The sequence below is a fragment of the Amblyomma mixtum genome, chromosome 6, assembly GCF_055824585.1.
Source record: "Amblyomma mixtum isolate Tamu chromosome 6, ASM5582458v1, whole genome shotgun sequence".
Classification (NCBI taxonomy): domain Eukaryota; kingdom Metazoa; phylum Arthropoda; class Arachnida; order Ixodida; family Ixodidae; genus Amblyomma; species Amblyomma mixtum.
This window is the reverse complement of record NC_143017.1, coordinates 22530792-22543487: the sequence shown is the minus strand read 5'-3', so window position 1 is coordinate 22543487 and position 12696 is coordinate 22530792.

The following is a 12696-nucleotide window of genomic DNA, read 5'->3' as shown; positions in this document are numbered from 1 at the left end:
GGCCCTTGTGTTGTATTATTGTTTGTTAATTTGTATCTTCATACCTTATAAATGCACTCCTGTAACAATCCCAGTGGGACTAACGGTATGTTAAAATAAAGTAAATAAAATAAACACTCTCAAACTAGGGTCTTTGTAAGTCCAATTGCAGCTGGTTTGCTCGCTACCTACAAGGTAGAAAAAGCTCCGTGAGCTACAGTGGAGGAAAGCCTCGTCCCTTTAGTGTAACATCCCTGGTTCCCCAGGGATCCGAGTTCATGCCTCTGCTATTCAATCTCTTCATCAATGACCTTTACGAATTTGTCCCTCACTCTGAGATGTACCTATATGCTGATGACTAAAATGTATTCTACATAATCCCACCCCTCGTGACTGCATTTTAATGAAAGAGGATGTGAACTCTGTCCACAGGTGATGTTTGTCAGAAAAGTGAAACGTAAAACGATTGTGATGGTATCATTTACGCGCAAGACGTACCTTGTTGTCTTTATACATACTTAGCAATCAGGCTATTACGAGACTGTGTGTTGTTCTTCTGTTACGTGTTCATCTAGATACCAAGTTGCGTTTTTAGCCTCATATTCTGTGGGTCAAGAGCAGAAGTCTGCGCATGCTTGGCGTGGTGACCCGTGTGTGCAGGGCCCTAAGACTTGAGGACTAGACGACTTGGGGACTAGACGGTAATCTCGCGACCTTCTCTTCCTCTTCAAGTGTTTACATGAACACACTGACTGCATGCACCTGGCATCTTTGATGAAGCTTCGGATCACGGGACGATCTGTGCAACAAAGCACGTGTTTGACGTGTCACAGCTCAAAATAAGCCCCATTGTGTAATGATGTGTGCATACATGTAACGCAATGGCATCATCGGGTCCTGATATATTTCTTTAGGATTTGAAATCTTTGAGGCGGATTATGGTGTCGTGCTTTTGAACGGCCTTTGTTTTTATTATTTGCTGTCAATGTCATTCCTATCACCGTTCTAATTGCCCGTCTGTCGCTCTTTTTTTATTCTTCTCATTGTTCTTGCCCTTTCACTGCTCTCTGTGCACCACTGCAAAAGACATATGGCTGTTACTGCCACGTCGCACTTGACGGACAGATGCAAAGAGATCCACCGCTGCCTGAAACCGGTACACGGAGACCTCCACCTCCCGATGAAGGCTGTGGAGAGAGAATTTGTGTGCCGATTACATGGCACAGCGAGTGTCTCCTCCTGAGGCCCAGCAAAATCCTTTAGAACAGTATCAGCTCCAATTGTGTAGCGCTGCCACAAATTCTTCACTTCACAGACAGAACCGAACAGCAGAGAGATTAGCACACGTTCAAACAGACACCTTTTCTTCTAAGCTTCATACACACACACAATCACCTTTTCCATTCTGAAATTTTCTTCATATTTTCGTTATCCATTTCCTGCTCCGAGTTTCATCCGTCTCTACTGTAGGTCTACCTGCATTTTCAGCTTTGTTTTCATGTTTTGCCGAACAGGTATCGCGATTTGCTTCTCACACGTATAGTGGGGCCCTCAAGGCGCCCGTAAACACCTGAAGATCTTTATAGATGAGGCAAAGCAATGTTGTTACCTCGTAGAGGTTCAGAGCATGGAGGCTGCCTTAAGTGCACTGCTATACGACTGAGCAGCGAGTCATGTTGCCTGGTTATTTTTGGTAAACAAGGTACGTATTGTTTTATTTTTATTTTATTTTATTTATTCATGCTGTTAGTCCTCTCTATGAGGGTCATTAGAAGGAGGGAAACATATACAGATAGAAGTGCAATTCTCTTCGCTAAAGTACACACAGTAACACAGAATTACAGATTTTCACAGCAATCCTTCAGGAACGTGTTCAGACCTATCTCAAATTTTTCTACATCTGCTTGGTCCACAACGTCACTTGGTAGTTGGTTCCAAATCTCTACAGCATCGGGAAAAAAGGAGTAGCGATAGACACCAGTACATGTAATAATAGGTTGTAATACCTTACTGTGATTTCTTCGTGGGCAACGCTTCAGGGGAGGTGTCACATTGTGATGTTTATTAACTGATTACTTTATCACTCATTATCAGAAAAAAAGTTCCAATTTCTGCTTTATTCTATTTATATCTGGTGATTCTAACTGACACTCTTTTAGCATTGCTATGATTGAATCAGTGCTACAGTATTTAGAGCACATAAAACGCGCTGACATCCTTTGCGATCTTTCCAGTTTTCGATTTAAACCCTTTTCATGTGGACTCCACACTGCGCTTGCGTACACCGTTCGGCAAACTCCTCCTCAGGAAACAAACGCTCTGGTAGGATTTTAAATAGATATTTTTAATATGGGTACGCCAGTCAAGATTGTGTTAGTGTCACTCGCATCAACAATCACAGATCACATGTGCGGACGCAGCCAAATCTCCCACTTCTCTGGAATGAGAAGGATGACGCTGTGTTTTTGACGCCAGTAGTTGTTTCCATCATCCGATGGACAATTCGCATCAACAATCACAGATCACATGTGCAGACGCAGCCAAATCTCCCACTTTCAACACACATAAACAACCTTGGACATCCATTCGATAACTTTAGAGCTATTGCACTTGAATAGGGGTTCAAAACGCATTATGAGCGCGAGAGCTGTGAATCATACCTAATGAGAAGGATGACGCTGTGCTTTTGACGCTAGTAGTTGTTTCCATCATCCGATGGAGAATTAGCATCAGCAATCACAGATCACATGTGCGGACGCAGCCAAATCTCCCACTTCTCTGGAATGAGAAGGATGACGCTGTGCTTTTGACGCTAGTAGTTGTTTCCATCATCCGATGGAGAATTCGCGTCAACAATCACAGATCACATGTGCAGACGCAGCCAAATCTCCCAATTTCAACACACATAAACAACCTTGGGCATCAATTCGATAACTTTAGAGCTATTGCACTTGAATAGGGGTTCAAAACGCATTATGAGCGCGAGAGCTGTGAATCATACCTAATGAGAAGGATGACGCTGTGCTTTTGACGCTAGTAGTTGTTTCCATCATCCGATGGAGAATTCGCATCAACAATCACCGATCACACGTGCGGACGCAGCCAAATCTCCCACTTCTCTGGAATGAGAAGGATGACGCCGTGCTTTTGACGCTAGTAGTTGTTTCCATCATCCGATGGAGAATTCGCGTCAACAATCACAGATCACATGTGCGGACGCAGCGAAATCTCCCACTTCTCTGGAATGAGAAGGATGACGCTGTGCTTTTGACGCTAGTAGTTGTTTCAATCATCCGATGGAGAATTCGCGTCAACAATCACAGATCACATGTGCAGACGCAGCCAAATCTCCCACTTTCAACACACATAAACAACCTTGGGCATCCATTCGATAACTTTAGAGCTATTGCACTTGAATAGGGGTTCAAAACGCATTATGAGCGCGAGAGCTGTGAATCATACCTAATGAGAAGGATGACGCTGTGCTTTTGACGCTAGTAGTTGTTTCCATCATCCGATGGAGAATTCGCATCAACAATCACAGATCACATGTGCGGACGCAGCCAAATCTCCCACTTCTCTGGAATGAGAAGGATGACGCTGTGCTTTTGACGCTAGTAGTTGTTTCCATCATCCGATGGAGAATTCGCGTCAACAATCACAGATCACATGTGCGGACGCAGCCAAACCTCCCACTTTCAACACACATAAACAACTTTGGGCATCCATTCGATAACTTTAGAGCTATTGCACTTGAATAGGGGTTCAAAACGCATTATGAGCGCGAGAGCTGTGAATCATAGCTGATGAGAAGGATGACGCTGTGCTTTTGACGCTAGTAGTTGTTTCCATCATCCGATGGAGAATTCGCGTCAACAATCACAGATCACATGTGCAGACGCAGCCAAATCTCCCACTTTCAACACACATAAACAACCTTGGGCATCCATTCGATAACTTTAGAGCTATTGCACTTCAATAGGGGTTCAAAACGCATTATGAGCGCGAGAGCTGTGAATCATACCTGATGAGAAGGATGACGCTGTGCTTTTGACGCTAGTAGTTGTTTCCATCATCCGATGGAGAATTCGCATCAACAATCACAGATCACATGTGCGGACGCAGTCAAATCTCCCACTTCTCTGGAATGAGAAGGATGACGCTGTGCTTTTGACGCTAGTAGTTGTTTCCATCATCCGATGGAGAATTCGCGTCAATCACAGATCACATGTGCAGACGCAGCCAAATCTCCCACTTTCAACACACATAAACAACCTTGGGCATCCATTCGATAACTTTAGAGCTATTGCACTTGAATAGGGGTTCAAAACGCATTATGAGCGCGAGAGCTGTGAATCATACCTAATGAGAAGGATGACGCTGTGCTTTTGACGCTAGTAGTTGTTTCCATCATCCGATGAAGAATTCGCATCAACAATCACAGATCACATGTGCGGATGCAGCCAAATCTCCCACTTCTCTGGAATGAGAAGGATGACGCTGTGCTTTTGACGCTAGTAGTTGTTTCCATCATCCGATGGAGAATTCGCGTCAACAATCACAGATCACATGTGCGGACGCAGCCAAATCTCCCACTTCTCTGGAATGAGAAGGATGACGCTGTGCTTTTGACGCTAGGAGTTGTTTCCATCATCCGATGGAGAATTCGCGTCAACAATCACAGATCACATGTGCGGACGCAGCCAAATCTCCCACTTCTCTGGAATGAGAAGGATGACGCTGTGCTTTTGACGCTAGTAGTTGTTTCCATCATCCGATGGAGAATTCTCGTCAACAATCACAGATCACATGTGCAGACGCAGCCAAATCTTCTACTTTCAACACACATAAACAACCTTGGGCATCAATTCGATAACTTTAGAGCTATTGCACTTGAATAGGGGTTCAAAACGCATTATGAGCGCGAGAGCTGTAAATCATACCTAATGAGAAGGATGACGCTGTGCTTTTGACGCTAGTAGTTGTTTCCATCATCCGATGGAGAATTAGCATCAACAATCACAGATCACATGTGCGGACGCAGCCAAATCTCCCACTTCTCTGGAATGAGAAGGATGACGCTGTGCTTTTGACGCTAGTAGTTGTTTCCATCATCCGATGGAGATTTCGCGTCAACAATCACAGATCACATGTGCGGACGCAGCCAAATCTCCCACTTCTCTGGAATGAGAAGGATGACGCTGTGCTTTTGACGCTAGTAGTTGTTTCCATCATCCGATGGAGAATTCGCGTCAACAATCACAGATCACATGTGCAGACGCAGCCAAATCTTCTACTTTCAACACACATAAACAACCTTGGGCATCAATTCGATAACTTTAGAGCTATTGCACTTGAATAGGGGTTCAAAACGCATTATGAGCGCGAGAGCTGTGAATCATACCTAATGAGAAGGATGACGCTGTGCTTTTGACGCTGGTAGTTGTTTCCATCATCCGATGGAGAATTCGCATCAACAATCACAGATCACATGTGCGGACGCAGCCAAATCTCCCACTTCTCTGGAATGAGAAGGATGACGCCGTGCTTTTGACGCTAGTAGTTGTTTCCATCATCCGATGGAGAATTCGCGTCAACAATCACAGATCACATGTGCGGACGCAGCGAAATCTCCCACTTCTCTGGAATGAGAAGGATGACGCTGTGCTTTTGACGCTAGTAGTTGTTTCAATCATCCGATGGAGAATTCGCGTCAACAATCACAGATCACATCTGCAGACGCAGCCAAATCTCCCACTTTCAACACACATAAACAACCTTGGGCATCCATTCGATAACTTTAGAGCTATTGCACTTGAATAGGGGTTCAAAACGCATTATGAGCGCGAGAGCTGTGAATCATACCTAATGAGAAGGATGACGCTGTGCTTTTGACGCTAGTAGTTGTTTCCATCATCCGATGGAGAATTCGCATCAACAATCACAGATCACATGTGCGGACGCAGCCAAATCTCCCACTTCTCTGGAATGAGAAGGATGACGCTGTGCTTTTGACGCTAGTAGTTGTTTCCATCATCCGATGGAGAATTCGCGTCAACAATCACAGATCACATGTGCGGACGCAGCCAAACCTCCCACTTTCAACACACATAAACAACTTTGGGCATCCATTCGATAACTTTAGAGCTATTGCACTTGAATAGGGGTTCAAAACGCATTATGAGCGCGAGAGCTGTGAATCATAGCTGATGAGAAGGATGACGCTGTGCTTTTGACGCTAGTAGTTGTTTCCATCATCCGATGAAGAATTCGCGTCAACAATCACAGATTACATGTGCAGACGCAGCCAAATCTCCCACTTTCAACACACATAAACAACCTTGGGCATCCATTCGATAACTTTAGAGCTATTGCACTTCAATAGGGGTTCAAAACGCATTATGAGCGCGAGAGCTGTGAATCATACCTGATGAGAAGGATGACGCTGTGCTTTTGACGCTAGTAGTTGTTTCCATCATCCGATGGAGAATTCGCATCAACAATCACAGATCACATGTGCAGACGCAGCCAAATCTCCCACTTCTCTGGAATGAGAAGGATGACGCTGTGCTTTTGACGCTAGTAGTTGTTTCCATCATCCGATGGAGAATTCGCGTCAATCACAGATCACATGTGCAGACGCAGCCAAATCTCCCACTTTCAACACACATAAACAACCTTGGGCATCCATTCGATAACTTTAGAGCTATTGCACTTGAATAGGGGTTCAAAACGCATTATGAGCGCGAGAGCTGTGAATCATACCTAATGAGAAGGATGACGCTGTGCTTTTGACGCTAGTAGTTGTTTCCATCATCCGATGAAGAATTCGCATCAACAATCACAGATCACATGTGCGGATGCAGCCAAATCTCCCACTTCTCTGGAATGAGAAGGATGACGCTGTGCTTTTGACGCTAGTAGTTGTTTCCATCATCCGATGGAGAATTCGCGTCAACAATCACAGATCACATGTGCGGACGCAGCCAAATCTCCCACTTCTCTGGAATGAGAAGGATGACGCTGTGCTTTTGACGCTAGGAGTTGTTTCCATCATCCGATGGAGAATTCGCGTCAACAATCACAGATCACATGTGCGGACGCAGCCAAACCTCCCACTTTCAACACACATAAACAACCTTGGGCATCCATTCGATAACTTTAGAGCTATTGCACTTTAATAGGGGTTCAAAACGCATTATGAGCGCGAGAGCTGTGAATCATAGCTGATTCACAAATTTAGCACATTCTCAAGCGGCATCAACGAAACAGTAGGCCGGCTATCATGCTTACACCCCTAGAGTAATTATCCAAGACATGTTGATAGCAGAGACTGACAGAACGGGCGTGAGAAAGCATACCAAGCATTTTTTTCTTCTTTTTTTCATGTCACATGCATTGTCACGTATTTGGTGTTTTTCCCCCTTTTCTATATATTTTTATTTATTTTTTTGTTTTTAAGTATTTTTGCATTGTATTGTCATGCCATGTATTGCATTGTGACGCATTTTTCTTCTGCGCGCGCTCACGTGCAGTGAAGAATTACATTGTCTTAACACGGTACATTGTACTTGCCACTGACTGCAGTTCGTTTCTGGTGTTGTGTGTGTGTGTGTTTGTTGTTAGCCTTGCGTCTTTTTATTTTGTTGTGTATTGAGTGGTTGTGTAAGGATTCTCCTTTTTTTCTGTATTGAGTGGTTGTGTAAGGATTCATTAGAAACTTGTGTTTATTCTTAATGACCAATCTTGTATCGTGTTGTGCTGCCACAACCCTTCTAGACCTTAAGACCTTAAGACTTTTAGACCTTAAGCTCACGTTCTGCCGAGACCATACCTGCTGGATGTACTCCCCCCGAGCCAACAAAGAGTTGCTCAGCTTTGATTCCGCTCATTCCAAGGTGGTAAAGCGAGCTATTGCGTCGCTTTGCCTGGAATCTGCGCTTCGAAAATCCTGCCCACATAAAATGCTAGAGAGTTTGAACGATCAGGTTTCGCGACTTTCAGTAGCAGGCTTCCCTGGCCCGGTCATTTCAGCTGTTGCCGAAACCCTCCTGCAGAAGCATAAAGGCGCCCAGAAAAGACATGAAACCCCTTCTTCTAAGCCGGTGGTGGTCCCTTATGTACACCAACTCTCTCACAACCTCAAAAAAGTGGCTGGCAGGCACCACGTGCCCTTGGTATTCTCAGCTCCAAACAAGCTGTCCAAGCTATGCCCTCGCATTACTGGTTGTGCCGGCAGGGGCTGCAACAAAAAACATGGGTTCGCCTACGCCAAATGTGCAATAGGTGTGGTGTACTGCATCCCCCTCTCATGTGGGGCTTCATACGTTGGCCAAACTGGCCGCTGTATTAATGACCGGCTACGGGAGCATGCCAAAAACATAGAAAATAACGACACGAATGTGAATCTTGTGCGGCACCTTGCTTCGTGTAAATGTAGGGCGGGATTAGAGAAGACCACGATTCTTGGCAAGAGCGGTAATGATAAGGCAAGGCTCGTTTTAGAAGCTTATTATATCAGAAAGCTGTCCGAACGTTGTGTCAGTGACACGTCGGTACACATATACTCATCTGAATGTGCTTTTTTAGATTCGTTTTTTGATTAACTCGTTTGCTTGACGGATGTGCATTATCTGTACCTCGCTACGCGCATGCTCTTCATTCCCTTCCTATATATCCCCTGTACTTCAGCATGAATAAACAGTTGGTAGTCAGCGCTCGTGTTGTCTCAGTGTGTCTCTCTTTGTCCCTTGTCTGTTTTTTTGCGCTGAATTCAATTTAACAAACCCTTCTCTGAGTGGGGTTTTTCATATTCTTGTGTAGTAGCGTTTTTTCTTCTTCTTCTTCTTCTTCTTCTTGTTCTTTTTTTTCTATCGGAGGTGTTTCTTTGACATTCCTGCGGACCCCCATGCTTAGAACGTTCTCCTGAAATGTTGCCTTCTCACTGTGTGGCTGCCAGGCGCTTCGCGCTTGTCACCGCAATGCGTGATGAGTGCCATTTTGTGAAGTCTTGTGCAGTAAAGGTTTTTTTTTTTGGTCCCAACCCTGTGGCAGCTGTGCGCTGCAGAGCTTCGCGCTTGTCATCGACTTTACTGTCGTTACCTCCTTCCGACAGCCTGCCGCCTTTTCAAGTAGTAACCAACTTTTTTTTTTTAAACCTGTCCCCTCACCATTGTTTTGCATTTGTGTTTTACACTTTTTCCGGTACCTCGCGGATGCTATAAAAGCTGCTTTTTTCGAATACTGTAATACACTCGAAAAAGGCTGGTCCTCGAGCCGAAACGTCGTGAATTAAATCTTGTTATGTTTTTCAATTTCTGGTGACTTTATCTTATATATATATATATCAGTAATTTTTATCAGCATCATCATTTATATACAACAAAAGCAAAAGCGACCCTAAAACGGAGCCCTGTGGCACCCCCGGCAGAACTTCACCCCTATCTGATACTGTGCTTTCTATTTTGACATCTTGACAGCGGTTACTTAGATAAGCCTGAATCTATAGTACTATATTTTCACTGATTCCTAGTCTGCGCAGTTTAAAAAGAAGCTTATGATGCGGAACTTTGTCGAAAGCCTTCGAGAAGTCAACACATACCACATCTACTTGCTGGTGTTTCGCTCTGATGGGCGGTTGTCGAATTCATTCGCTTGTTCCCCATTCACTTCGGGTGTCCTACTACCTCTATTTTTAGTTTCGAACTGGTAATTTGAATTTGAAGTATTATGTTATTATTTTTTAACTTTTGTTTTCTCTATTTAGCGTCCAAACTAAAATACAAACTACACAGTAACGTCCGAAATTCAGTGACTGTTCTGGGATTCTTGATTGATATTACAAAATGGGGGGGTTCGTTGCAACGTACAATAAGATACGAGCAAATAAACTACAGAAAGGAAAATACAGAAACGGGAGCAAAAACGCCACGCAGCACATTGCCTCCCTGCCGATATCTTCCGGCGGTTTTCTCTTTTCTCGGTTCTTTACTGCTAGCGTTTATTCCCCTGCCATGTCTTGTTATTTAGCTTTTCCTACGGTTTGAAGCCATATCGCATCTTTACATCATACATTCTTTTGACGCTTTCTTTGTAGGCTTGTGTTGCTTTATTGTTGTTGCTGTGATCAAGAAGATAATGGCGCTTTATGTTACCGGAGGGGGGGGGGGGAGTCTTTTTTCGTTCTTGTTGGCATGACAACAGATTCCTCGTTTTCATCTTTTCGGATCAGATGCCGCGGTGGCTCAGTGATTATAGCGCTCGGCTGCTGATAACGACGCGGGTTTCATTCCGGAGTCAGCGGCTGCATTTGGATGGATGCAAAATGCTACAGGCCCGTATACTTTGTGATTTTAGTGCACATTAAAGGACGCAATTCGGCCGAAATTTCCAGAGCCCTCTACTAACGCGCCCCTCATAGCCTGAGCTGCTTTGGGTCGTTAATCCACTTAAAGCCAAACTAATTTTTTCGCATTAGCCAACATCTCGTGCACGTCTCCAGGGCTTCACTTGGTCTTCCCGCTGAAGACATACCATGCCTCGCTTTTCTTTTCTTGTTGGCGTTTTATATAAATGTACATTTTTAGAAATTTGTTTTGAGGAAAAGGAAATAGCGCAGTAATTTTGGATTTCCTTCTTTTTCGCCCCTGTTCATTTTTGATTGGTTTAGGCCTGGGGCAGTTACGCTGGAGTAGGCATTCTTCACCTTTTTTACTCTTTTCTTTGGTTTTTCCTCTCAGAGCGATTTCAAAATGAGTGAATGAGGACATTTCTAACAGTGCCATATATAACACAATGTGAGTAGGAATACAATGCCACCATTTCAGCCCTGCCATCGTTGACATCCCTTCCAACTGTCTAGAAACACAGCTGAACACAGCGGCAGAACAGATTGATCAGCTACCCTGCACTAGGTGTATAAACAGAAATTGCGTCATGCCCGTAGTAGTGACATACAGTAAGGTCATGACAAAAAAATGGAAAAAATTACGACATGTTTTACCCTATGGTAAAACATGCCGATTATTTCAAACAAAATGACAAATTTTCGCCGTTTCCTTCTTAGACGGGATTATTTCAGATGTCACCCTTTTCACTACGCATTCCGGAGGGCTGAACTTCACGTGATAGCCTCGACACAGCAATTTTCTTTAATTTTTAGCTTTTTTAATCACTCTTCAACCTGAGAACCTCTATTGTACATACCACCCTAGTTCAAGAAAAGACTGCTGCTCTTTTTGAGCGTGCACTCAAAGTTGTTTAAGCGTGGATGGTGAATCCGACAGCAAGGAGTGGCGTCGCATTACAACCGTCTCACTTTAGAGGTAGGAACATTTTTGAAGGAGCACCATCATTTCAGTTCAATTTTCGCAAGTCTTCTCAATTTATTTTTTTTTCTTGGTGAAAAAAATAAACACCTCTAAATTATGCTTCCTTGAACAGATCTGATAAGTTAAAAGCATTGTGGGTTGTACTCGATAGCAGAGCATACTGATAGAGAAAAAAAGAAGGCTGTGGCACCTGTACTAAAACAGCGTTAACTACGTAACGGGACGTGATCCCCAAAATAACACTTGTGTTTGGACTTCATATTTATATTTTGTGAACTCACTTCATTGTTCCGCCTTGTGAAGGGAGCTACTGACTCATCCTTTGTTCTAATTTATCACACCAAAAACAAACAGGAACGATTCAGGCCAAAGAAATTTTGTACACTTTTCTTGTTCTTGCGCTATGTTACGCTAATTTGTTATAAACAAGATCTGCACATAAAGAAGAAAGCTTTACCTACCTGATCTTGGGATGATGTCGGCGATCAGCTTGCAAAGGATGTCCGTTTTCGGTCACTTCTTTCGAAGGCACTCTCTTTTTGTCATGACATTTATCGCTGCTGTATTATATGCGACACTGCATAAAACTCAACGGCAAACAGGGGCCACATTTCCCAGGCCTGTTTCCTTCTCGAATCCTGATCCTCGCTCTCGTGCGCCCGAAGCTTGCATCATACGCTCCAGGCAGTGACAGAGAGAGCGCTTAGATATAGACGCCCGGCTGACTCCGGCATAAACCTATTTCCCAATACCTTTGCACGAAATGTCATTTCTGCCATCGAGGACCGGAGGCGGATGTTGACGACTGCACTCTTGCTTTTCAGGGATAAAGCGCATTTTCAATAGGGAGCAGTGCAAGTCCGTATATGCCCGGAATGCCCTCCTGGTTTTGTTGTTCGGTGCTTCAGTGCCTGCGCATGGTACTAAGTCTTCTGACCCGGCACGAGGAATCCTCTTTTCTCACTGTGTTTTGCGCCTCTCAGGATATCCACCAAGGAAGGAATGGTGCACTGCCGGGAGGTATTTTATCCCATAAAGACAGCTATGCTCAGGGGTCGACCCAAAAAGAAATGACGAGGACTGAAATAAACAATATTTCGTTTCTGCTAAAGCAATGCAAAGCGCTTCGATTTACGTCATGCCGCTTTCGTACTGGACAAGTACACGCAGAAACATGGGTGCGTATATTTATACTATCCAGGACCGGGCTCTGAACCATGTCCAGAATTGGCGCGCCCTGCACCAGAAGCTCTAGGGGTCAAACGACGGCTTAAGGAAGCCTGCTGTTCTTATGCACTTATGCACTTACAAAACAAACATACGCGGCTGTAAGCCGCAGGCCCGCGCACATAGCTTCTTATCCACTGCGAGTAAGCTATAAGACAGA